The 26802-nt window shown below is 44.3% G+C and overlaps 1 protein-coding gene across 3 annotated transcripts in view; it reads right to left on the bottom strand.

The window, feature by feature from the left end:
* Positions 1–26802, bottom strand: part of IL34 (interleukin 34) — a 61495-nt gene that overhangs the window by 19816 nt on the left and 14877 nt on the right. The window contains exon 2 of one of the 3 annotated variants that reach the window (XM_060000965.1): positions 14277–14501. The exons of 1 other annotated variant lie outside the window; for it this stretch is intronic. The gene's annotated coding sequence lies outside the window, so the exon portion shown is untranslated. Of the gene's footprint in view, positions 1–8077; positions 8154–14276; positions 14502–26802 lie in introns of those variants that run through there. One more of the 3 variants, XM_060000967.1, reaches the window with a different exon arrangement.

A 26802-nucleotide genomic window follows, 5' to 3' on the forward strand; every position in this document is an offset into this window, starting at 1 on the left:
GGTTAAGAGTCCACCTGCAGATGCAGGGGACACGGGTTCGTGCCCCGGTCCGGGAAGATCCCACATGCCACGGAGTGGCTAGGCCCGTGAGCCATGGCCGCTGAGCCTGCACGTCCGGAGCCTGTGCTCCGCAACGGGAGAGGCCACAATAGTGAGAGGCCCGCTTACCGCAAAAAAAAAAAAAAAAAAAAAAAGAATCCACCTGCCACACCATTGTAAAGCAATTATACTCCAATAAAGATGTTTTAAAAAAAAAGAATCCTCCTGCCAATTCAGCGGACACGGGTTCGATCCTTGGTCGGGGAAGATCCCACACGGAGCAACTAAGCCCATGGGCCACAACTACTGAGCCTGAACTCTAAAGCCCGCAAGCCACAACTAGAGCCCGTGTACCTAGAACCCATGTTTCACAACAAGAGAAACCACCGCAATGAGAAGCCCGTGCACCAAAACGAAGAGTAGCCCCCGCTTACCGCAACTAGAGAAAGCCCGCACGCAACAATGAAGACCCAACACAGCAAAAAAAAATTAATTAATTTTTAAAAAGAAAAACATAAAAGCCTGCCCAGTGCTGCAGACGACAGAAGCACTGAAACAGGAAGACAAGTTACTCAATGTTTCCTTAGAACCAGGCATCTAGCACAGAGCTATCTGGGTCATATCCACATGTTTGAGGTATATTTCTCTATAGTCACTCACCTTTTTACTGAAATTTATTTGTAAAGAAAACTTCATAACACTTACATTGAGAGGAAAACAATTCTAACTTGCCAAAATGAGAAAGTAACATCAAGGAAAGCAAAATAATGTAAATTCAAGTGAGAAAGCATTGCCTGCTGAACTAGGGATCTGCTCTCTCTTTTTGGAAAAGGGAGACTAGCAAGGGTTAGAGAGGTGTTTGAAATATATTAGCACCAGACTGAGTCTTTCTCCTAGAGCAGTCATTCTCAGCTGGGAGGTGGATTTTGTCCCCCAGGTGACATTTGGCAATGCCTAGAGATATCTTTGGTTGTCAGAACTGGGGGTGGTGGTGCTACTGGCATCTAGTGGGTGGAGGTCAGGATGCTGTAAACATTCTACCCTGCACAGGGCAGCCGCCCCACAGCAAAGAATTTTTTGGCCCCCAAATGTCAGCAGTGCTGAGGCTGAGAAACCCTTTCCTAGAGAAGTAAGAAGGATTGAAAAAGAACTGAAAAGAAATTTCCTCACTTTGGGATTCAATGTTATTTAATGCAGGATCCAAGTACCAGTACCATGTTACGCCATCCAACATTAACTAATGGCACACAATCCACACTTAGAGAAAGCTGTTTAAATGATGAGATGTCTTGGAACGAAAGCACCAGTGCTAAAAGAACAATGTTATCAGAGAGCTCATCTCGGAGAAGTCCACAGATCCAGCGGCAGTACTAGTTCATGCTGTGCTGCACGCTGTTCTTACAGTCAACATTTATTAAGCACCTACTATGTGCAGCCACTGTGCTGGGAACTGGTAAGGTGTGATTCCAGTAAGAGGTATACAGGCCAGTGGGGGAGGCAAGGAGGTAAATAAATGAGTAGAAAACAGTATCATGGGAGTGTGTGCAGCTAAAGGGAAGATGAGAAAATACCCACTGGGGATGGTGGCAGGGGGTTGCCAGGGAAGGTGATGATTCCAGTTCTTAGCACTCTCAAGGAGCTCCCTCTAGTTAGAAGCAGAGCTAATTCAAAAGCAATGCATGGCTTCTGGCTTCTGGCTTCTGGCAGAGTGCATGAATCCAAACACTTCTAACACTAATTGTAGTATGGATTAAGATGTGTAAATATACTCTAAAATAATTTTAAAGAAAAAAAAAGCAGTACGGTTGGAATATCCATTGCATTGCTGTTTACACTTGAAGAAAGAAAACTGGAAACAACTTAAATGCCAAACCACAGGAAAGCAGTTACCATAATCTGAGAACTAATTGCTGTTTATTGAGTCCTGACCGTGTGCCAATGGGTATATATCCAGTGTAGCACAATGATTGTACCTTTTTCTCCTTGTAACGACTGCGAGAATTAATCCTCCCATTCCCGGGGAAATGTCAGACCCAGAGAAGACATGGAAAGGGAGACTTTTCAACCAATGCTGCAGAAACTACTGGAAATCCTTACTTAAAAAAAATTAAGCATAACCCTTACCTCACACCATGCATAAAAATAACTTGAAATGGACCATAGACATAATTGCAAAACCTAAAACTATAACAATTCTAGGAGAAAATACTTGTGGCTTTGAGTTGGGCAAAATTTTCTTATATTTGACACCAAAAGCACAAACCATAAAAAAGAAAAAAAGGTGCTGAGGGGAGAAACAATAGGAATAAGTTAGAATAATACTGTTATCAGAGTATTTGTTTTTATAGTTATCATCTATCTTTGGCAAGTGATATGAATCTCCCATTTATGGAAGTGATATAACGTTTCCTTTTTGAATAAATGCGACTAGGTTTCCAAAATGTGAATGACCCTAAGGAAAAAATGTGCAGGTAAGATATGTACAGACTCTGAAGCTAGAACCCTTGAGTTCAAATTCTGGCTCCACCTTGCCTTGGGAGAGGTCAGCATCCTCTTCTTGCCTCAGGTTCCTCATCTGTAAAATGGCCTTGATACAAAATTCTGACCTCAAAGCGTTATGGGAGTATTTACCGAGTTTCTATATACGGAAAACTTAGAACATGGGATGGTATGCAGTAGCTCAGTATTTACTATTTTTATTATTCACTACTATAAATTGCAGTAAAGATGGGTTTTGGAAAACTTAAGCTTTCTTTTTTTATTTTTTTCAAAGCACAGGCTTTTATTAAGTGGTAATTTTACAGTTTTAACTTTAAAGGCAACTTATCCACCCCCACTCTCCACATATATTCCAAGACCAGTGAACTTCTCTCTTTTATTTTTGAATGATTTCCTTTATTGCTGTTGTTTGTGTACCATCAATAGAGATCTGTGAGCAAAACACTTGACTGTGAAAGAAAGAAACAAACACACACAGTGTGGAACTAGTCATGTGGGAGCCCTGAACACTCTGAACAGCTCCTGCTTCAAGAAAGTTGCTGATGTCCTTCTGAAGGACTCCAACCTCTGATCTCCAACCTCTGACCTTCAACTTCTGACCTCCAACAAGCAAGGAGACTCAAGAGTAGAACAGAGTGTGGAGGGTCCATACTTTTGCTCTTCTCAGAAAAAAGGCACAGTGGACAAAGGGACTCCAGCAGACCTTTCTGCCTGAAAGCTTCCTTGGAGCAACACGATAAAAAACAAAACAAAACAAAACAAAAAGGAGGGAAGCAGAAGTCAGTAGCTGGAGGGACTTCAGCTCGACAGCTCTGTGGATGGAAACCTCTGCAGAGTTATCCTCTCTATGCATCAAAGAAAATAACTACCACCAAGAAAGTAACCAAGTTCACGAGGATATGAAGCAACCGGAACTCTTACACATCGCTCTTGGGAGCATACAATCATTTTGGAAGACTGTTTGGCAATTCTAATAAAGTGAAATATACACCTGCCCTATGAAGCAGCAATCCTACTCCTAGTATTAACCTAGAAAAATCAAGATCTATGTCCACAAAAAGAACAAACAAGAATGTGCATTGCTACTATATTCATGCTATGAATAATATGCAGTTCCAAAAGCTGAAAACAATCCAAATGTTCATCAATAGAAGAATGGATATACAAACCGTGGTATAATCACACAGCAGAAGACGACTCAGCAAGAAAAAGGAGCAAACTGGTGATCCACGCAACAACATGGATGAATCTCAAAAACATTTTGAGCAAAAGAGGCCAGACATGAAAGAGCACATGCTACATAATTCCATTTACTCGAATGCAAGGACAGGCAAAAAACTAATCTACAGTTACAGAAATCAGAACAGTGATTGTCTAGGGTGGGTGGTGGTGGTATGAACTGACTAGAAAGGGGCATGAGCAAATCCATAGTGATGGAAATATCCTGGTTGTTGACTGGGGTGGTGGTCACCTGGGTATACACAATTGTCAAAAGCCATCTGTACTGGGATGAATAGTGTTCCCCCAAAATTCATGTCCACTGGAATCTTAGAATGTGACCTTATTTGGAAATAGGGGCTTTGCAGATTTAATTCGTTAAATTAGAGTGAGGTCTTACCAGATTACGGAAGGCCCTAATCCAATGATTGGCATCCTTATAAGAGAAAATAGAGACACACAGGGAGAATACAACGTGACGATCAAGACAGAGATCAGAATGACATGTCCACAAGCCAAGGAATTGTGAGCAACCACAAGAAGCCAGGAAGAGGCAATGAAAAGTCAAAGAAATCATGGCCCTGCTGACACCTTCATTCTGGATTTCTAGCCTCCAGGCCTGTGAGAGAACACACTTCTGTTCTTTTAAGCCACCAAATTTGTGGTACTTTGTTACGGTAGCCCTAGGAAACTAACAAACCATCAAACAGAATGTTTAAGGTCTGTGCCTTTTATTTTAAGTAATTATACTACAATTTTAAAAATTGCAAATAGCTCATTGGAAACAGCAAGCTGGTGATGAGGCCTCCTTTGGCTCCTGCTTCACCAAATTAGACAGAACACCTGAAGGAGAGCCAGGCAATGCTGTTCAGAATCCACATTTAGTGGGAGAACCAGGGCACTGCCCAGGGAGCCCCTCCCTCCCAATGGCTCCCTTCACACTCAACCAACCTCCGCATCTGTTCCCTCTGCCCACAGCAAAATGCCTCTTTTACCCTCTCAGACACAAATACTATGGGGACTACAGGCAGCACTACCTAAGAAAGCCAACTTGCAGATGCCCCATTCAAAAATGAACCAACACACTTCTGAGGGAGGTCCAAGCCTTAGAATTAAAGGCTGCAGAAAAGCCTGATTAGGGGCCAAGAGCCTTAACTCAGCTCTTCAGTAACTCACAAATTTATTATCTGAAATATCAACCTTAAGGAATCTTCCATTCCTTTGCTTTCTGCAGCCCAGACACTTACAAAAGGGGAATTTTTATTTCATTATTTTGCTTCATCTTAGAAGCCCCTGACCCTGAGAACTTGCCAGTCACTTGCCTAAGCACACCGGCAGATATCTGCATGAGGATTGGCATCAGCAAAGGTCAGGAAAGTCACTGAATGCAAAGACCACCTGGCCCAATCCACACTGGATGCTCTAATCTCCATTCCGGATCCCCCACATTTATGGCCAAGGAACTTGCCAGGCATGAACTCACCGAATCCTCACAACAAGGCTAGAGGTAGGACCATTATTATCTTTCATTTTCAGTGAGGGCACTGAGGACCAGAGAGGTGATATAACTTGTCTGAGGTCACAAAGCAGTACACAGAGGAGGGATTTGAGCCCAGACAAATTGGCCTGGAAGTCTTAACCACTGGCTGCACTGCCAAGTGGATGCCTCTTCTTTGGATTGGGCACTGGATTCCCCAGTAACTGAGAACCCAGAGGTTTGTTACATATCCAGACTCCTTCAACTTTTTTCCCTTCTTGAGAAACAATAGAGCAGTGAGTCCCAAAGCCTACTGGGACATCCTCCAAAACATTATATAAACAAAAACTGAGTGTAACAGGATTAAGGTTGTTTAATTTTGTTTTTTGGGTTTTGGAATGTTTTGTTTTGTTTTGAGATGAAAGTAAACCAAAGGACAACAGAGCGAAACTGAAAAAAAAGGCTAAGATCAGAAACATGCATTTTTTCCCAACTGGATGGAAAACCCCAGTTGTCGGGGTTTTTTTTGTTTTTTCTTTTGGCTGCACCACATGGCTTGTGGGATCCTAGTTTCCTGGCCAGGGATTGAACCCAGACCCACGGCAGTGAAAGCAAAGAGTCCTAAACACTGGACCACCGGGGATTCCCAAAACCCCAGTTTCTGTTGTCCATTACACCAGGAAGGAGTTTGGAGTTGGGTTTGCTAAAAAAGAATCAAACCAATGGTTCCTCACTTTAGGAAAGGACACTTCAGCCCATATGTACTGACTCTGTACATGTCCCTAGACCCTCTCCAGAGGAGTCCACAGTAGCTGTTGGCTCAGTCAAAGAACCATCTCCAGTAGGGTGGCACAGCACATTAAAAAACCAAAGGGAGGGAATTCCCTGGCGGTCCAGTGGTTAGGACTTGGTACTTTCACTTCGGTGGCCCAGGTTCAATCCCTAGTCAGGGAAGTAATATCCTGCAAGCCATGCAGCGTGGCCAAAAAAAGAAAGAAAGAAAAGACCAAGGGGAATTTACTGCAGGAATACAGGGATGGTTCAATATTAAAAAACTTCTTTTTTTTTGGCTGTACTGCACGGCTCACAGGATCTTAGTTCCCTGTCCAGGGACTGAACCCAGGCCACGGCCGTGAAAGCCCAGAATCTTAACCACTAGTCCACCAGGGAACTGCCAGAAACTTCTTAATATAGTATAACATAATGATAGATCCCAGGAAATCCATAAATGTTGAATAAGCATTTGACAAAATTTGACCAAAAAAACACACTTTGCTGATAAAAAATCCCAAAGTAGGAATCAATGGATAATTCCTTAATAAGATAAAATATATAAATCTCAGTCAAAAGCCAGCATTTTGCTTAACTAGAAAACACCAGACGCATTCCCACTAAAGTCAGATATAACACACATGTGCACACTATCACTGTACAGAAGGTACTAGCCAGTGCAGTTAGATAAGCTAAAGAAATGAGAGATAAAATAATTGGATAAGGGAATATAATGTACAGCACGGTGACTATAGTTAACAATACTAGGGCTTCCCTGGTGGCACAGTGGTTGAGAGTCTGCCTGCCGATGGAGGGGACACGGGTTCGTGCCCCAGTTCGGGAAGATCCCACATGCCGCAGAGCGGCTGGGCCCGTGAGCCATGGTTGCTGAGCCTGCGCGTCCAGAGGCTGTGCTCCGCAACGGGAGAGGCCACAACAGTGAGAGGCCTGCGTACCGAAAAACAAAAAAAAAAGAAAGAAATTAAAACAATACTGTATTGTATATTTGAAAGTTACTAAAGGAGCAAATCTTAAAAGTTCTCATTATACGAAAAAAATTATAACTACTTGTGGTGACGAATGTTAACCAAACTTATTGTGGTAATCATTTCACACATATACATATATGGAATCATCATTTTGTACACCCAAAACTAATACAATGTATATGTCAATTATATCTCAATTAAAAAAACAAAGCTAAAGAACTGCATAGGAGGAATTGGAATTGGAAACATTTCTATTTATAGATGAAATGATTATAAGCCTAGAACAGCTAAAAGAATCAATTAAGAAACTACTACAAACAATAGCCAGTTAGAAAAGACTCCATAAAAAACATAAAATATCTAGGAATAAACCTATCAAAAAATGTGCAAGATCCATACCAAAGCACTGCAAACAATACTAAAGGACACAGAAGATTTAAACAAATGGAAAGACATACCATGTTCCTGGATAGGAACATCCAACATCATCAATATGTCCATTCTCTGAAGTTAATGTATAAGTTTGAAGCAATCCCAATACATTTCACGAAAGAGAATATTTAAATAGCCAACAAATACATATTTTAAAGTGCTTAACCTCATTAGTCATTACAGAAGTGAAAATTAAAACCACAATTAATTACCACTACACACACACCAGAGTAAGTAAAATCCAAATGACCAACAAAACCAATTGTTGCAGGAACTAGGAATAACTGGAATTCTCAGATACCACTGGAAGGAGGGTAAATGGTTACATATCTATTTGGAACACAGTTTGGCAGTATTTTCTGTAGTTGAACATATGCATATCCCATGTATAAGTTCTCTCGTAAGTAAATATCCAGCAGAAATATATATAGGGGCACCAAAAGCCATGTGTTACAATGTTCATGGCAGCATTATTCATGATAGCCAAAAACTGGGAACAACTTAATTGTCCATCAGCAGGAGGACAGACTTAGAAAACCTCACAAATATAATGTTGAGCAAAAGAAGCCAAATACAAAAGAATCCAGTTATATAAAGTTTTAAAAAAACATCAAAACTAATCTATGACATAAGAAATGAGGACGATAATTACCTTTTGGAAGAGGGCGATGTAGTAATAACAGCCTGGGGACCGGAGGGGGGCTTCTCCATGCTGGTACTGCTCCAGTTCCAGATCTGGGTAATAGTTCAGTTTACTATATGATAATTTATCAAGCCGTATACTTACAAGTTGTTCCCTTTCCTGTATGTGTGTTATACTTCAGTTTTCATTAAAGCAATTCCAGTAAAAACACCAACACGTGTGTGTGTAATTACATACCAGATTACAAAGTTCAAATAGAAAAACAAATAAGCAAGAGTAGCCTGAAAGAGATCTAAAAATAAGGGGCAGCCCTTCAATACACCAAAAGATATTTTTAAATATTGTAAACCGTAGCAAGCAAAACCATGAGCATGAATGAACATGAGTAAACAGAGAAACCAATGGAAAAGAGGAGCAAGTTCTGAAACAGACCCACATATGTATGAGAAAAAAGGCTTATGATAAACAGCTTACGATAAAAGTAGCTTTTCAATTCAGCAGAGAAAAGATAGCCATCTGAAAAAAAAAAAAAGTTGGATCTATACCTTACAGCATACCTCAGGATAAATTCCAAATGGATCAAAATTTGGATGTAAAATAATAGAAGAAAATAAATAACATGTTATCTTGAAGTGGGGCAGACCTTTGTACCTATGATTCAACATTCAGAAGCCCTAAAAGAAATGACTGATAAATTTGACGGCAAAAAATAAAAACGCATGCAAACAAAACCAACCAACCATCAACAAAATAAAAGAGAAACACTAAATTAGACACGACTTTTATCAAAGGCAAAAGGCCAACCTTCCCTAATAGATAATCAGTTCCTAGAAATAAAGAAAAAGGCAACCATACAATTTTTTTTAAGATTTTTTTTTGATGTGGACCATTTCCAAAGTCTTTATTGAATTTGTTACAATATTGCCTCTGTTTTATGTTTTGGTTCTTTGGCCTCCAGGCATGTGGGATCTTACCTCCCCGACCAGGCATAGAACCCACACCCCCTGCATTGGAAGGCGAAGTCTTAACCACTGGACTGCCAGGGAAGTCCCTACAATCCAATTTTTAAAATAAGCAGAATACTAATAGTAAGAGAGTCATAGAAAAAGAAATAGAAATGGCCCGTAAACACATATTCTAAGTTTAAAACTTTCATTACAAATTTAAATGAAGATTCAATTGAGTCACTGTTTTTCACCTACCAGATTGGTAAAAATCTAATGATATGACAATTTAACGAGCTGACAAAGAGGTGAGAAAACAGTAACTTCTCATCCAAAGCTGGTGGAGGTGCACATTGGTACTAACTTAAAGAGGGCAAGTTGGCAATATCTCTTGAAATTACAAATACAGATACCCAGCAATCTCATTTCTGGGAATTTATCCTGCACATATAATAAGCACTGGTAAAATGCCACCTATACAAGCAATGTCTGTGATAACAGAATGGAAACAACTGTTATCACACAATAGAATTGTGTAATATATTCAGTGAAACAAGCAAGGCACAGAACAGCACCATGTATTCTAGTTTGTAACTTGTGTCGGCAGAGGTGACAAAGCATTAAATATATGTGATATATGCTATTATATATAGTTAATATATGTTATATAGAATACATATTTGTATATGCTTGTATTTGTATAAAGAGATGCTGTATTAGAATAATTCACACTAAAGTGTGAGAGAGTGGCAGCTCAGAACCTCTTAGAGATGGTGCATCATTAAAAGAAGTTACTTGTTACTTGTTAAGAAGTTACTTGTTACTTGTTAAGAAGAAGTTACTGGTTACTTGTTAACCCAAGTAAATGTGTAATTTGATGGACTTTTTGTCAGGATGATAAAGTGAATTGGAAAAATGCATATACTGCAAGTTCAGAGATTTTGGGGGTCATGAGGGTAACCATATATCAGGAGATTCCACAGCTTTGTCAAGGATCAGCTTTAATTAGGTTAAATCCAATAAACTAAAAACAGTTACCTGTGGGGGACTTCCCTGGTGGTCCAGTGGGTAAGATTCTGCGCTCCCTATGCAGGGGGCCTGTGTTCGATCCCTGGTCGGGGACCTAGATCCTGCATGTGTGCTGCAACTAAGAAGTCCGCATGCTACAACAAAAGATCCCTCATGGCGCAATGAAGAGCCCGTGTGCCGCAACTAAGACCCGGCACAGCCAAAATAAATAAATTTAATTAATTAAAAAAAACAAAAACAGTTAACCTGAGGAGGAAGGTACTGCGTGGTTATGGAACAAGAGTTAAAGAAAAACTTTGACTATAGTCCTTTATTATATGATGTTTAAACCATGTGAACATATTATCTAATCAAAACAAGAAACTGTAAAAGAAGAGCTGCAGTTCATGAGCTCCTAAGCCTTGATCAAGACCCACAAAATCTATCCCAGCTCATGTTCCAAGAGCCTCTGTCATTTATCAACAGGTAATCTTAAATATTTATGAGGAGTTTTATTACCCTGTAACAGCTGATTTTGCCAGAAACATCTTATGTCAATAATGCTATGCAAGACATTGTGAGATAGAAAGATCTTGGGCAACTCACTTAACCTCCCTTAAACTTCAGTTTTCTCTTTGGCAAAGCAAGATAAAGATAAAAGAACATCCCAGAATTGCTGTGGAGTGCAATGTGAGCGCTTCCAGAACCGGAGAGCAGCACCGAACAAGTTCTGTATACAACAGCTGCTCTACAGCCAAGCCTCTGCTAGAATAAATGTTACTTGACTGAGGGTGCTTCTCAAAGGTCAGCGTGCTTAAAAGTCACCTGGAGAGGCTGTTAGCACACAGGCTTTTAGGGCCGACCCTCAGAGATGTGATTCAGTAGGTCTGGAGCTCAGGAACTGACATTTCTAACAAGCTTGGGTGATACTGATGCAGCTGGTTTAAGGACTACATTTGAGTGGTCTTGTCCAGAGCAGGGCTCCTCAAACTGTGATGTGTATATGAATGGCTTGGGAATCTTGTTAAAATACGATTCATAAGGTCTGGGGTGGGACCCAGGACTCTGAATTTCTAACAAGCTCCTAGGTGTTGTAGATGCTCCTGGTCTGCAGACTACACTTTGAGGACCAAGGCTCTGGAATATCCAGCTCCATTTGTTTAGATGAGGAAGCTGTGCCAGGCAAAAAGTAAATGACTTGTCCAAGGCCACTTGGACGGTAAGGTGAAACACCGTCCAGGTGAAACCCCGTCCAGGGAGGCTGCCACTCCTCAGGAGTGCCTTCCCTGCCGTACCCAGACCTATATCACAAACCTGCCTGAGCCAGCAAGTGATGCCAGCCCTTAAGAAAATGGTGTGGAAATTTACTAAATCATAAACAGTCCTCTGTGCTTCTGAGAAATCAGTCACTTACCGGGGAGCTTAGCTCAAATCACCAGTCTGTTCTTTACAAAAATGCACTTTTGGCCAAATTATTTCTTTAGCTGAGTCACTTTCCCCTCCAGTGACTCGCAGCTTTGACAGGCACTGCTGTTGAAACCTGAGGAAGACACCAGCACTTCTCAACGTATCTGACTGTGGGGAAAAGAGGGTGAGGAGAAGCAGAAATGGGGGTGGGGAAGCTGATCCTTGGGAAAGCTGAGGAATTTCCTGATATATGGCTCCCTCATGCCCTCAAAACCCTACAGAATTGCACTGTATGCATTCTTCCAACTCACTTTACCACCCTGGTAAAAAGTCCATCGAATTACAGATTTATTGAGGTTAACAAGCAACTTCTTTTCAGGATGCATTGTCTGTGAGCTGCCAATCTTTCACACTTTAGTGTGAACTACTCTAATACAGGAGGAAGTGGGTGGAATTCTGGACATAAAGTCTCTGGAGCAATTCATGCAGAGGGGGTCTTACCTGAGATGAAGCTTCATCTGGGAGCACAGCTGCTGGTAAACCACAGCTGCGACATTGGCTCTGCACCACATTCACCAGCAGGCCTCACCCCATACCCCTGATGCCTTCTGGCTGTTGGATAGTTCCTGGGCCTGGCCCTGCCACTAACCTGTTGCATGATTGAGTAAATCACACAGTTTTAGGGACTTTCAGAGCTGGAAGTTTCTAAACCTAGAAGCTCACTTTCTAATCCATAAAACACATGGTCTCTAATGGCCTGTCTAAGCTTGGTTTCCCCAGAAGCAGAGCCTGGGACAGGGTTTGCTTTTATATGAGTTATTGAGGGAGAGCTTGCCAGAGAAAACTTTCAGGTGAAGGAGTGAGGGGAGAGGATAGGGAAGGGCAGGTCTTAGGGGTGCTAAAGCATTCTTAAATAACACCAGAGGACTTCCCTGGTGGCGCAGTGGTTAAGAATCCGCCTGCCAATGCAGGGGACACAGGTTCAAGCCCTGGTCATGGAAGATCTCACATGCCGCGGAGCAACTAAGCCTGTGTGCCACAACTAGTGAGCCTGCGCTCTAGAGCCCGTGAGCCACAACTACTGAGCCCGTGCGCCACAACTATTGAAGCCCGCACGCCTAGAGCCCGTGTTCCGCAACAAGAGAAGTCACCACAATGAGAAGCCTGCGCACCACAACGAAGAGTAGCCCCCGCTCATCACAACTACAGAAGGCCTGCGCACAGCAACGAAGACCCAACGCAACCAAAAATAAATAAATTTATTAAAAATAAATAATTAAATAAATAACACCAGAGTTCTCCCACCCTGGGGCAAGGCGGCTGGGTTTTCATACCCCTGACTAGTCAGTGGTCTCCCCTGCCCCAGGGTGTGTGACCCCACCAAGTAACTCTGGCAAGGTGACTTAGAGAATGACATGGTGTCTGCTGTTCGTGACAGCCCGGAAATAGGTACAACAGTGGCTAAAGGGGATCTGGTGGGCACAAATACTTCCTTCCAGTTCTGAGAGTCCCTCAAATATGTTTCCAAACAAGAGGCCCCCCAAATCACAAAAGACAGAAGGTGAGAAAAGAATACAAGCATTTTTTTCATTTTCAGAAGAATCCTGGAATCTGCACTTAGAATAAGTCCTCACTGCTCCCCGTGACTTCCCACACACACTGCAAGGTGACCCCTCCCTCAACTCCACCCACTCTCCAAGCAGACACTGATCTTCAGCTACACATCAAACCGACTCCTCCTTAAGGACTATGTCTGTTATCTCTGTCTAGAACGTCCCACCCCAGATTTCTGCCCAGCTGCCTCTTTCTTGTCAACTCAAACATCACCTGCGTAGAGAGGCTTCTCTGACCTGCCCAGGTCATTCCCTGTCACACTCCCTGCGGCACTTCTGCATTTATCTTGGCTGTGTTCACTTGTATGTTATCTTGTAAGAAGGGCCTCCAGAGCCTTGTTCTGACCTCATCACTGTGTCCCTAGAGCCTATGCACACAGAAGACAATAACATCTGATGAACAATATCTGAGTGAATGAGTAGGACATTTGGGCCAGATGCTGAAATGCCAATAGAGAAGGAGAACTAGGTCAGCTAAACCCTCAGCCCAAGAAGCTGGAGGAAAAACCCCGCCCAAGGCCAGGATGGGACAGGACAGAATACACCAAGAGTTTCTTTGGCTACTTGATTCCCTTCTCCTCTCCCAGCTCCCTCTCTCAACTACCCTTCAACGTAGGACCAGAGTTAGCATCAACCCTGGGGAGATCCTTCACCTTTTAGAAAGGCACAAACGCCTCAAAACGACCAAGGGCGTCTGGATTCCAATTCTAGCTCTAGCTCTGAGCCTCTCCTTCCCCGCTGGTACCTGAATGGGGCACAAGGATCATGCCAGCCTGGCAGGGCTGCTGAGAGCACCAGCCGGTGGCACAGCGGCGCCGCAAACGCACATCACTGCACGCTTAAACCAGGGCAGGGTGCATTCCTGCCCCTGGCTGCTTCTGTGGCTCCTCCAGCTCCAGAAGAGTCTCCACCGCAGCCGCACCGGCTCTGGGCAACTGAGATGCCCCACATGTTACCCAGCATTTCCCACGTGCCAGGCACTGTGCCAGGCGCTTGCTCATCTGCCTGGTGACACCGAATTATCATCGGTACCCACACCTCTTGGTATCATTATCTCCATTTTACAAGTGAGGAGACTAAGGCTGAGAGATTCAGCCATTGGTGGAAAGACACGGCTAGTGAGTGGGGGGCATCGGCTTCGAACATAGTCCATCGGCCACTTTTATCTGGTTTATTTAAGTGGTTTGGCACCATGGGTTCACTGAAGAGAGCAGTCCTGGAAGGAAGGATCATTACCTTCATTGCACACAGAAGGGAACTGCCGGCGCGCGTGTGGCCTGGTGGGCGGTCTCCGCTGCACTCAGGAACCCTTCGTGGGGCGCGCAGACTGGCCGCAGCTTGCGGCCTCCTGGGTCAGTGCGTGTGCTCTGGCTGCCCAGCCACCACCAGCTCCGTTTCGCAGATGCAGAGAACGAGCTCCAGGAGATGCAAGGGCTGAGCGTTGAGACCCTGCAAGAGAGCCTGAGAGCAGGGACCGCCTCACCCCACGAGCACACAGGCTGTGGGGAGCTGCCGCTGGGTCCCAGGTTGGCCCCTGGCTCAGCTGGGGCGGCTCACCTGACGCGGCAGACGCAGGCAGCTGTATCTGGCGGTACGTGCTGTCCCCGCCCTTGCCCTTTGTCCCCTCCCTCCTTCTCCCCGGATGACTGGGCACTAAACCCAGTTTACGTGGAGGACAGTCCCCGGGATGCTCTGGAGGAACCTGGATTCCCACGTCCTATACTAATCGCACATGCAGTACCAAGAACGAAGGGTTAGTTTCACATTTGAAAATCAAGCATTGTGAATTCCCCATGTTAGCAAACTAAAAAAGAAAAACCTATGATCACCTCAGCAGATGCAGTAGATTTTGTCCCTTTGACAAAATCCAACATCCACTCTCAAGGAAACTCTCAGCAAATTATTAATAGAAGGGAATTTCCTCAACCAGAAAGAGGGCATCTATGAGAAACTTACACGGTGAACGACTGGATGTTCTCCCCCTAAAATTGGGAACAAGATGAGCTAATAAACGAGCTCAGCAAGGTTGCAGGACACAAGATCAACATAAAAAAATCTACCGAATTTCTCGGGCTTTCCTGGTGGCACCGTGGTTAAGAATCCGCCTGCCAATGTGGGGGACGCGGGTTCGAGGCCTGGTCCGGGAAGATCACACATGCCGCGGAGCAAATAAGCCGGTGCGCCACAACTACCGAGTCTGCGCTCTAGAGCCCGCACGTCACAAGTACTGAGTCTGCGCTCTAGAGCCCACGAGCCACGACTACGGAAGCCCGGAAGCCCGCGCACCGCAACAGGAGAAGCCACCGCAATGGAAGCCGGTGCACTGCAACGAAGAGTAGCCCCGGCTCCCCGCAACTAGAGAAAGCCCGCGTGCAGCAACGAAGACCCAACGCAGCCAAAAATAAATAAATAATAAATGTTCTTTTAAAAAAAGTTCTGGAAATAGGGATAATGGTTACATAACATTGTAAATGTGCTTAACATCACTGAATTGTACACTTAAAAATATTTAAAATGGTATGTTATGTATATTTTACCACAGTAAAAAAAAGTAAAAGTAGCTAAAAAAATATTGCATGTAAGTGGACATGTGCATTTGAGGGGAAAGAGGAGGGTTCTCTGCTTTTCTCAGCCTAAGGGATGTCTGGAACAGTCCTCCTCCCATAGGACCGACAGCCTTCCCCTCTCACAGGACAAGTCTCTCATGATCCTTTGCTCCATGGAGCCAGGATCACCAGGGGGTCAGGCTCTCACCCCTGCAGCCCACCCCTTCCACCCCACGATGACTGACCGGCCTCAATCCCTTTGCTCCTGCTGTTCCCTGAGCAGAATGCCCTTCCTCCTACCCCTGCCAGCCTAATTCGCCCTCCTTCCCACCTCCCCTCCCCCACACCCATACCCTCCCAGACCCTCTCACATGCTGCCCCTGACCCACATAAGGTAGCCAGTCCCCTGATTGCTCCAGCTGCCCCCTCTCCAAGGGGGCTGTCCCTCTGTACTCCCCCCATGCCCCCTCCCCACCCTCTTCCTTTGACCTGATCACAGTGTCCTGAACATCTATTCACTGTCTCAGCTCTGGCTGGGAGGTCCTCAGAGTCTCAGACTTCTCCTAATTCTCTCTGTCTCCTGACTTTTCAATTCTGGTTTAGGGACAGCATAGCCAATCAACTGCCAGGACTCGGGCTGCGCCAGTCCCTTCTTTACCAATTCAGGAATGTCCCTAGTGGAGAACAATGGAGAAAATAGAAATCTCGGTGAACAGAGCAGCTTTGTTTCTCATTTTTCGGCTCACAGAGGACAGACTGTGAGGACTTGGGCAGGCTGAGCACGGTGCCGAGAAGCCTGGCTTTGGCTTCTCCTTACTGATTTGGGACCTAGTAGAGCAAATCGGTTGCTTCTCTAGGCCTCACTTTACCCACCTGAAAAATGGAGCTTGAGAAACTCCTCTTCAAGCTGAGTTGAGAGGGAGGAGTGGTGGAGGGGAAATGGGGCTGTTTGCAGAGGTCCCCGCTGTGGGGAGCGTCTTGGTCACACAAGGCCCAACTACCCGCAAATGTTTGGCTTCACACTTGTTGAGTTTGGGTTCAAGCCCTGCTCTAACAAGGCTGCTGGCAGGGACACAGGCCCTGGCACACAGGCTCTGTTCTGGCTCATCATCAAACTTGCTCTGTTACACCTTCCAAGAGCAATGAGGCCTGTGTTTTATAACAGCTACTGCAATTGTAATTAAACATGCATCAGTAGTTTCGCATCCATCCCCACCCCCATCCCCACTGGAACATAAGCCCCACTGAATTCCTAGCTTAGTGCCTATCATGAGGCGAATTCAATCACCGTGTTAACTAATTAATGCAGGGAGGCCCTCAGTGGAGGCCTGGTCTGTCTTTTCTAACATGCATATATCGCAGCTAAAGGGGAATCAGACGCAGTCCCCTGTCCCCAAGCCACTTGGAATGGGGAGGTCTGGGGCCAGGGGAGAGTCGCCAGCCTCCACTCTCATCACACACACCAGTCTGGCCCAGGACCCTCCCTGGTTCCACCACGACCCCTACTCTTGCCCGTGCCACCTGTATGAGAACGTGAAACTTGTTAAAAGAGTCAAAGTTAAAGTCTGTTCTACATGCATTTGTGACCCGAGCCTCTCCCGTGTGCCAGGGGTTGGCACACAAGACAAAAAGCTACAAGCCTAGCCTGGAGCAGCTGACACTGGTGGGGAGGCCTGGTCACAGAGCAGGTGGGCAAGAGAGAGGGAGGCACAGAGAGGACGGGAGGCTGGGAAGGGGCGGGCCTTCAAAACCTTCCTAACACATGATGAGAAGCCACTAAAGGTCCCTCACAAGGGGACCCAGGCTGAGTAAGGAGGGTTCCTCAAGAACTTCCGGAAATGTCTGTTACCAGAGTTGGTGGCCCATAGACTGGGAGTCGGGTCCATCTCGCAACAGGGAGCACAGTGGTGGGCAGCCTCGGGTTCTACCAGCAACCCCCCATTCTCCCCCTACCCTCCCCCCACCTTTCCTACAGTGGGCCTCAAACCCAAACACAGGCGTGTACCTAGGAAGAGACAAGGAGGAATCCAGCCTTCAGAGGGAGCATGGCCCTTGATTTCAGACTGCTAGCGTCCAAAACTGTAGGAGATAAAATGTCAGGTGCACGTAATGTGCCCCAACTTTACCTCACGTGTCCGGCTTTACGTCAGTTGCCAACACCTGTCCTTCCACACCTTTCTCCTTGCTCACACCAACACATGAGCGCATATATACATAGGGAGGAGGTATGCTTGTTTGTATGAATAAAATGGAATCGCCAGATCCATATAACTTGCTTTCTCCCCCACTTCACAGTGGGCATATCTGCAAGTCAGTATTCTAAATTTTTTATCCTGCGGAAACAAACACACAGTTATCCTACTCTATAAACAGGATCAGAGCAGAGAGGTGGAAGGTTGACTATTGTAGATATTTTCATTTGCACCAAAACCTCTCTTTTTTTCCTTCTTCTCTTCCTTCACCTGCAGCCCTGATGGGAAGCCTTCACCACCTTCTTCATGCTCATGTATCTATACAGAAATACACCGAATACAAGTGTGGGGTTTGGGGTCGTTTGGCTTTATTTGGAGTTTCTTTGCAAAAAGGGGATCATAATAGTACCTGTCTCTATTTCTTACTTTTCTCACTCAATAGTAAAATTCTTCAGGAAAATCCCTTCAAATCTTTTTTTTTTTTTGCTTTTTTTTTTTTTTTTTTGGCTGTGCCATGTGTCTTTCAGGATCTTAGTTCCCCCACCTGGGCCCCTGGCAGTGAAAACACTGAGCCCTAACCACTGGATCACCAGGGAATTCCCCCTCCAAACCTTTTAATGGCTGCATAATATCCCCTGAGGGACTTTTACTTTGTTTCCAGTTCTGGTGGTGGTGGTGTGGTGTTTGTTTGTTTGACAGTAAACATCCAGGGACATTTGTCTTCTTTTTTTTTTTTTCTTTGCAGCAAAGAGAGGGTTTATTTGCAAGGCAGCCCAGAGAGGATTCAGAACAAACCTCAAGTCCACGAGGGCAAGGGGCTTGGGGGTATTGATGGGATAACAAATATCAAAGCAGGGCAGTTTGAGGCACAGGAGAGCATGGGGAAAGGTCATTGGGGAAAGGTGATTGGAGAAAGGTGCATGGTTCTGCACAGGCCTAAGCTCTGCATGTTCAAGAGGTCACTGAGGGTACATTGCACGTGCCCAGCTGGAGGGCGGGTGGTCCTAGCCAGTCCTTAACCGACTCAGCTTGATCTAGACGCAGCTGACTCCAAGTTCCTAGAAAACAACTCGGGCAAACATCTTATTGTTTAGGCTACATGCCCCTTGGAGGACCTGCAAATCTTAAAAAAAAACCTTGATTAGTGAAGGCAGGTGAAATGGATTTAACCATGGTTTCAGGGTCTTTACAGAGGTAAGTTAAAATGAGGTGGTAAGGGTGAGCCCTAACCCAGTATGACTAATATCCTTCTGAAAAGGAGAAATTGGACACAGAGGCAGATGCAGAGGAAAGACTTTATGAAGAGAAATGGGAAAAAGAAGAACAACTACAAGCCAAGGAGAGAAGCCTGGAACAGATCCAGCCCTTAGAAGGTGCCAACCCTGCCAACACCTTGATTTTTTTCTTTTTGCTGTTTTTTAATTTTTATTGGAGTGTAGTTGACTTACAATATTGTGTTAGTTTCAGATGTACAGAGAAGTGAATCAGTTATACATATATATATCCATTCTTTTTCAGATTCTTTTCCCATATAGGTCATTACAGAATATTGAGTAGAGTTCCCTGTGCTATACGGTAGGTCCGTATTAGCTATCTATTTTATATATAGTAGTGTGTATATGTTAATCCCAATCTCCTAATTTATCACTTCCCCCCCACATTTCCCCTTTGGTAACCGTAAGTTTGATTCTCTTGCTTTCTTTCTTGATCTTGCTGCTGACTCCCTCATGGTGGCTGGCTTCCTCATGCATTTCTAATTTGGACTGTTCATGTTTGACAGGCATCCTGTGGGCAGCCTGAGCAGGCTGGGTTGAAGGTTTTGCTTTTGCTTCTTCCAGGTGTTCCAAGGAGTACCAGGTAGGAGTAGTTTTTTGGTTTTTTTTGTTTTTTGTGTGCGTTTTTAAAATTGTGGTAAAATATACATAACATAGAATTTACTATCTCAGCCATTTTTAAGTATACAGTTCAGGAGTGCTAAATATTTTCATCTTGTTGTACAGTCAATCTCCAGGACTCTTCATGTTGCAAAACAGAAACTCTATATTCATTAAACAACTCCCTATATCCCCCTCCCCTCAGGTCCTGGCAACCATTCTACTTTCTTTCTCTATGAATTTTCCAGCCAGGAGTAGCTTTTATGATCACTTCCTGGCCTAGAGACACTAGGATCACATGAGCAGTGTAAATTTGATCCCAAATCCAAAAGAGGGCAGATGTGTGATTATACATTTCTCAGAGGAGGTCTTCCCCTTCTCAAACCAGACCCAGGCCAGGTTAGAAAATCTTCCTTCTCTGCTTCTTCCAGAGGTTGAATTTTTTCTGGCCTAACTGCACTTAAAAGAAGCTTAAACCCTTAAGGGTCCCAGCTGTATGTGGGGGTCTCATTTCTACCTCCCTGCTTCATGTGGGCTCAAAACTTTGGCTCTAGTCCCTATGGTTATTCAGATCTACTTCCCTGGATATCCAGACCAGTGAAGGGCACTCAGGGAAGGCAAAGCAGCCTCACTCCTTCCCAGCTTCCTTTACTGTCTTGCCCAGGGCTATCCTTATTCCCATGCAGCTCAGCTATGCATAAAAAAATGTGCTGATTGTTTTATATCCTAAGTTTCTGGATGTTTTTGTAGAGTTTCCCCAAAAAACTATCAAATCTTCCATTCTGTTGAAAAGGAACCTCACTTACATTTCTTTTTCTTTGTACTGGTTTTTAGCCATAACCTTCAATGGAATTTTGCCTTATTTTTCCAATGAAACTAGAGCTCTGGTGTTCACCCGGCACAGCCCCCAGTGGACACACAGGAGGTGCTCAGTGAAAACTAGTAGAATGATGGAAAAAGAGCGAGAGCTCCTAGTCACGGCTGGGGACGGCCATGCAGGTGGTGCTGCCTCTGCTTCAGGGATGTTTGCGGCCCATAAAATCTGGGTTGACAATGTAGGCAGTGTCCATGGGAAGCTGGGGCTACCTGAGCTTGAATAAAAGGACTAAAGGAACAATGACGATCGTCATCATCATCATCATAATAGCTAATGTTAATCACTTTATGTCATTTAATCCCCCCCACCACACACACACATCAATACCAGAATTAGAATTCTAATTCTAGCCCTCATATTTTATTTATTTATTTTTAATTTTTTTGGCCGTGCCACGTGGCTTGCAGGATCTTAGTTCCCTGACCCGCCCCCTCGGCAGTGAAAGCACGGAGTCCTAACCACTGGACCACCAGGAAATTCCCTCACCCTCATTTTAAAGATGAGGAAAGCAAAGCTCAGAAAGGTCTACAAGTTGCCAAAATTCACACAGTTAGCAAATGGGACAGCAAGCATTAAATCTAAATATGTCTGACCCCAAAGCCCTTGCTGGTAACTCCACATTATCAGCAGTCTGAGGGCAGACTGAAGGCAAAAGGAGACCACATTCCCCCACCCAACAGCTTTATGCAGCTGGAAGAGCCTGACTGTGAGGCCAAGGAAGGCCCAGCATATGGGATGGAGCCCAAAAGAATCTGGAGCTGGAGGGGTAACCTGAGCACCCTGCAACTTCAGAGTCAGGACCCAGAGGTTGCCTCTGTGAATCAGCCTCTGAAGTAGCATATGCACAGAGGACAGGATTATGGAAGGAAGGAATAGCTGAATCAATTCAGAATGATTCAGGAAGCTTCTGGGCCCAATAGGGTACCCTCCCGTCCTTTTCTAGCATTCCCCACTTCTCCCAGCATCCCTCATCTCCCCCAGCATCCTCCACTTTTCCCAGCATCCTCTCCTCATCCCGTGTCCCTTCATCTTTCCCAGAATTCCCTCATTTCTCCCAAATGCTTTTTCCCAGGTCCAATCCAGAAACAGCTATCAACAGATTCTCTCATCAACCAGTAACACCTTATTTCACCAAGTCTAATGCACAATGGATTGTAAAATGCACCAATATTTTACGTGACACTGAGAAAGAGGAGGAAAAATCTATCAGTTAAATTGTGATTTGCCATTGATCCTGATTTCAGAGATGTTAAAATGTGGGGAGTGGGGGAAAGGTGTGAATCAGTGGAATATGGCAACACTAAGAGCCCTACTGCATTTGGTGTCTTGTCTGAGAGTTACAGAATGTTTCCATATACAGTGCCTCGCTATTAATGGCTAGTAAGCAGGCAGTATGCCCAGAACCATCTTAGACTCTCAGGGATTCAGTTTTCTGCCCTTATGGAAATCACAGGCTAGTTGGCGGTCTTGGAGGCAGGCTGAGAGAACATATACAGAATGGTTCAAGGCTAGTCTTTATGGACGATAAATGTAATAAGTGTTTGAAGCAGGGATGGATCAAAGTTGGCCGATGTGATCAAAGTAGGTTTCATGGCAAGGAGAAGGAGACTTAAACTAGAGGATGAAGGCTGGAAAATGGGGACAAGAGAAGACACTGAGGAGGGAGAAGTGGGGAGAAAGTGAACAAAGCGTGGAGATGAGGCCCACATGGCAAATGCTCGGGACAGCAGAGAAGGTCCCTTGTCTTGGAGCCGAGAAGCGGCATCAGGGTGTCATGGGAGTCTACTTTGGTCAGGCAGGCCAACACAGGACTATAGAAGGCCTTGAAAGCCAAGCAGCTCTTGAGTGTCAGGCAGCAGGGAGCCAGTACAGGTTGTGAGCAGGGGAATGACCTGGTGAACACACTCACTCAGGGAACACTGATGTGCAAGATGAGCTGGAGGCCGAAGCTGGAGGCCAGGACAACCACCATTCCTCCAAGCCCTGCAGTGAAGGAAGGTGACCTCTAGAGTCTCTACTGGATGTTCATGTGCCTGGCAGGGCCTGGGGGACAGCTCTTCCAGGCAGTTTGAGCCATGCCTAGATGGAAAGGAGTCCTAGACTCTTTACAGAATTGTCCCTTCAGGGCCGGAGCCACCCGGGCATTTGCCTGGTATATTCCCAGGAGGTACAGCTATGTGAAGAATCATCCTCTACTCAGTAAAATTGGTAACACCTAACAGATGCAGGGGCTCAAGAACACATTGCTTACATTTGTACAGAGTGTAAATCACCATATAAGTAAATCCTTTCTGCCTCTAGGAATTAAAGAGATGTATTTGGTAAGAGACACATATGTCTGATACATGCTCACTGATAAAATACTCCAATTTTTCTGGATCGGTCCTACCTGGCAATTTGTAACAAGAACCATAAAACTAGCTAAACCTTGTGAGGGGGTAACTCCACTTTAAGAGGTGGACGCCTAGGAAATAATCAGAAATGGCCCAAAGCAGTGCCGCTTGGGAAGGTGGGAGCCAGAGAACCACCCAAGAACCTAAGAGAGAGGAAAAGGCTCAGCTCAGCCAGGAGGGTCAACAGCAGGCACCACCTGAGCTGCCTGAGTGAGGCCTTAACAAACGTGTCAAGTTGGGGAGAAGGACCCCAACTGTGTGTGCTGCCACCCTGGGTGCTGGGACCCTCTGGAGGCAATGCAGTGTTATTTGGCTTCAGAGCTCCCGTTTCCTCATCTATAAAATGGGAACGAAATTTGCAGTTATTGGCCCTCAGCCTGGTCAGTGGTGAACTATTATTACTACATGTATGACACATACAGATAAGAACAGCTCCACCCTCACTGCAAATGGACACAAATAATTTTAGCTGGGCTGGGGGATGGGTAGAGGGTGGCATATATGTGGCTGCAGGGCGTCCCTTGGCTCCAGTGTCTAAGGCAGACATGGGAAATGGGATGCCAGAGAGCCCAGTGCCATGTCTAAGAGTGTCACCTCCAGCCTGGGAGGGAGACCCAGGTGGGAAAGCCAACTTGGCCCACATCTGCCACTCAGACACCTTGATCCCAGCAGCTGACTGCCTCTCCCCGGCTCTTCATCATAACCTCTCATGACCACAGTTCCCTCTGCACCTCTGGAGACACCCTGATCACTCCCCTGGCAGGGTTACTCACAGTATAGATAAATCCCTTTCCTCCTGAGGTCATCCAAACAAGGTTAGACTCGACCCCAGAAGAATGTGTCTAAGAAGAAACCGAGAGGAAACAAAACTAAGGAATTAAAATGCAGCCATCTGGGAATAGGAGGGCTTCCAAGTCATTAATCTGATATGAATCTGGCTCCAGACTGGGCTGGCAGCCTCCTTTAGCTGCCTCCTCACCTCCTCCTCATCTCTACCCATTGCCTTAGCAAGAAGCCCTCCTTTCAAGAACCTGCTTCTTCTGGCCTTGAGCAGCCTTACCCATAGCTCTTGGCAGGACCAGCCTCTCTGCTTGAGCTCTTGGAGAATTTGGTTGGCCCCAGAGAATCCTCCTTCAATCTTGAGCCCTTCCCACAGGGATAATACCTGCTGGGCAGAGTTTTTGTGAGGAGTGGAGATCTAGTTGGTGATGCCAACTGCAACAAATGTAAGCTCCATGAGAGTAGGACTTCCTTTTGTTCTTTGCCCCATCTCCTGTGCCTGGCCCATCGTAAATGCTCATGGATGTTTGTCAAATGAATAATAAATATAAATATGAGCTTGAGTATGTATTTCAATCTCTAGAAGGACCCACAGAACCTAGTATCAGTGATTGTATTTGGACAGATGAAAACAGAGTCCTAAGGAATAGGATACGGAGAGGAAGCTACTTTTCACTGTAAACCAATCTTATCTTTTGATTTTTTCTGATTTTTCCCAGCTGCACGGTGTGTCACGTGGGATCTTAGTTCCCCGACCAGGGATCAAATCCATGCCCCCTGCAGTGGAAGCATGGAATCTTAACCACTGGACCTCCAGAGAAGTCCCTGATTTTTTTTTTTACTGTGCACACATATTATCTACTTGAAATTAAAAACACACCACCAGACTTCCCTGGTGGTGCAGTGGTTGAGAATCTGCCTGCCAATGCAGGGGACACGGGTTCCTGCCCTGGTCAGGGAGGATCCCACATGCCGCAGAGCAACTAAGCCTGTGCGCCACAACTACTGAGCCTGTGCTCTAGAGCCTGCAAGCCACAACTACTGAGCCTGTGTGCTGCAACTACTGAAGTCCGCGCGCCTAGAACCTGTGCTCCACAACAAGAGAAGCCGCTGCAATAAGAATCCCACGCACCGCAATGAAGAGTAGCCCCCGCTCACCACAACTAGAGAAAGCCTGCGTGCAGCAACGAAGACCCAACACAGCCAAAAGATTAAATAAAATAAATAAATAAAAACACAACACCACTTACATTAGCACCCCCAAAATGAAATACTTTGATATAAACCTAACAAAATATGTTGAAGATCTACATGATCAAAACTATAAAGCTGTGATGAAAGAAATCAAGGAAGACATAAATAAATCGAGATATTCCATGTTCATGGATAGGAAGATTCAATATTGTTAAGATGTTTGTCCTCCCTAACTTGAGCTATAGATTCAATGTCATCTCAAGCAAAATCCCAGCAAGTTATTTTGTGGATATCTACAAACTGATTCTAAAGTTTATATGGAGAGGTAAAAGACCCAGAATGGCCAACACAATATTGAAGAACAAATTTGGAGGACACACACGACCTGACTTCAAGACTTATATAAAGCTACAGTAAACAAGACAGTGTGGTACTGGCAAAAGAATAGACAAATAGACCCATGGAACAGAATAGAGAGCCCAGAAGTAGACCCACATAAATATAAGTAACTAATCTCTGACAAAGGAGCAAAGACAATTCAATGGAGAAAGGATAGTCCTTTCAACAAATGGTACTGGAACGAGTGGACACCCACATACCAAAAAAAAAAAAAAAAAAAAAAAAAGAATCTAGGCACAGACCTTATACCTTTTACAAAAATTAATTCAAAATGGATCTTAGACCTAAATGTAAAATGCAAAAGCATAAAACTTCTAGAATATAACATAGGAGAAAATCCAGGTAACCTTGGGTTTGGTAATGAGTTATTATGTACATTAAAAGCACGATCCATAAAAGGAAACATTAATAAGTTAGACTTTATTAAAATTTAAAACTTCTGCTCTGCAAAAGACACAGCTAAGAAGATGAAAATATTTACGAAAGACCTGATAAAGGACTTGTATCCAAAATATACAAAAAACTCTTCAAACTCAACAAGAAAAAACAAAAGAACCCAATTAAAAAGTGGTCAAGAAATCTGAACAGACACCTCACCAAAAAGATATATGGATGGCAAATAAGCATATGAAAGATGCTCAACAACATATGTCACTAGGGAATTACATTTAAAACAACGAGATAGCACTATATACCTATTACTTTGTGGCTAAAATCCAAGAAACTTACACTACTAAATGCTGACAAGAAGTAGAGCAACAGGAACGCTCATTGATTGTTGGTGGAAATGCAAAATGGTACAGCCACTTTGGAAGACAGTTTGGTGGTTTCTTACAAGCTAAACATAGCCTTACCATATGTTATGTCCACATAAAAACCTGCACACATACGTTTATAGCAGCTTTATTAATAATCACCAAAAGCTGGAAGCAACCAAAATATCCCCTAATAAGTGAATAAACTATAGTACATCCATACAATGGGACATTATTAGGCACTGCAAAGAAATGAGCTATCAAGCCACAAAAAGATATGAAGGAAGTGGAAATGCATATTTCTAAGTAAAAGAAACCAACCTGGAAAGGCTACATACTGTGTGATTCCAACTGTATGATATTTTGGAAAAGGCTAAACTACAGAGATGGCAGAAAGATTGGTGGTTGTCAGAGGATGCAGGGAGGGAGGGAGGAATAGGTATAACACAGAGGATTTGCAGGGCAGTGAAACTATTCTGACATTGTCACAATTTCATTATACATTTGTCAAAATCCATAAATGTACAACACCAAGAGTGAACCCTAATGTAGACTATGAACTTTAATAATGTTTTAATATACTAATAATAATGTATTAATATTTATTCATCAATTGTAACAAACTTACCACACTAATAACACATGTTAATAACAAGGGGCACTGTGTGACTGGGGTAGGGTGGCCATATGGACCTCTTTATACTTTCTCCTCAATCTTTCTGTAAATCTATTGATAAACTGTCCTAAAAAAA

Source organism: Delphinus delphis, chromosome 20 (genome assembly GCF_949987515.2).
Source record: "Delphinus delphis chromosome 20, mDelDel1.2, whole genome shotgun sequence".
In the NCBI taxonomy this organism is placed as follows: domain Eukaryota; kingdom Metazoa; phylum Chordata; class Mammalia; order Artiodactyla; family Delphinidae; genus Delphinus; species Delphinus delphis.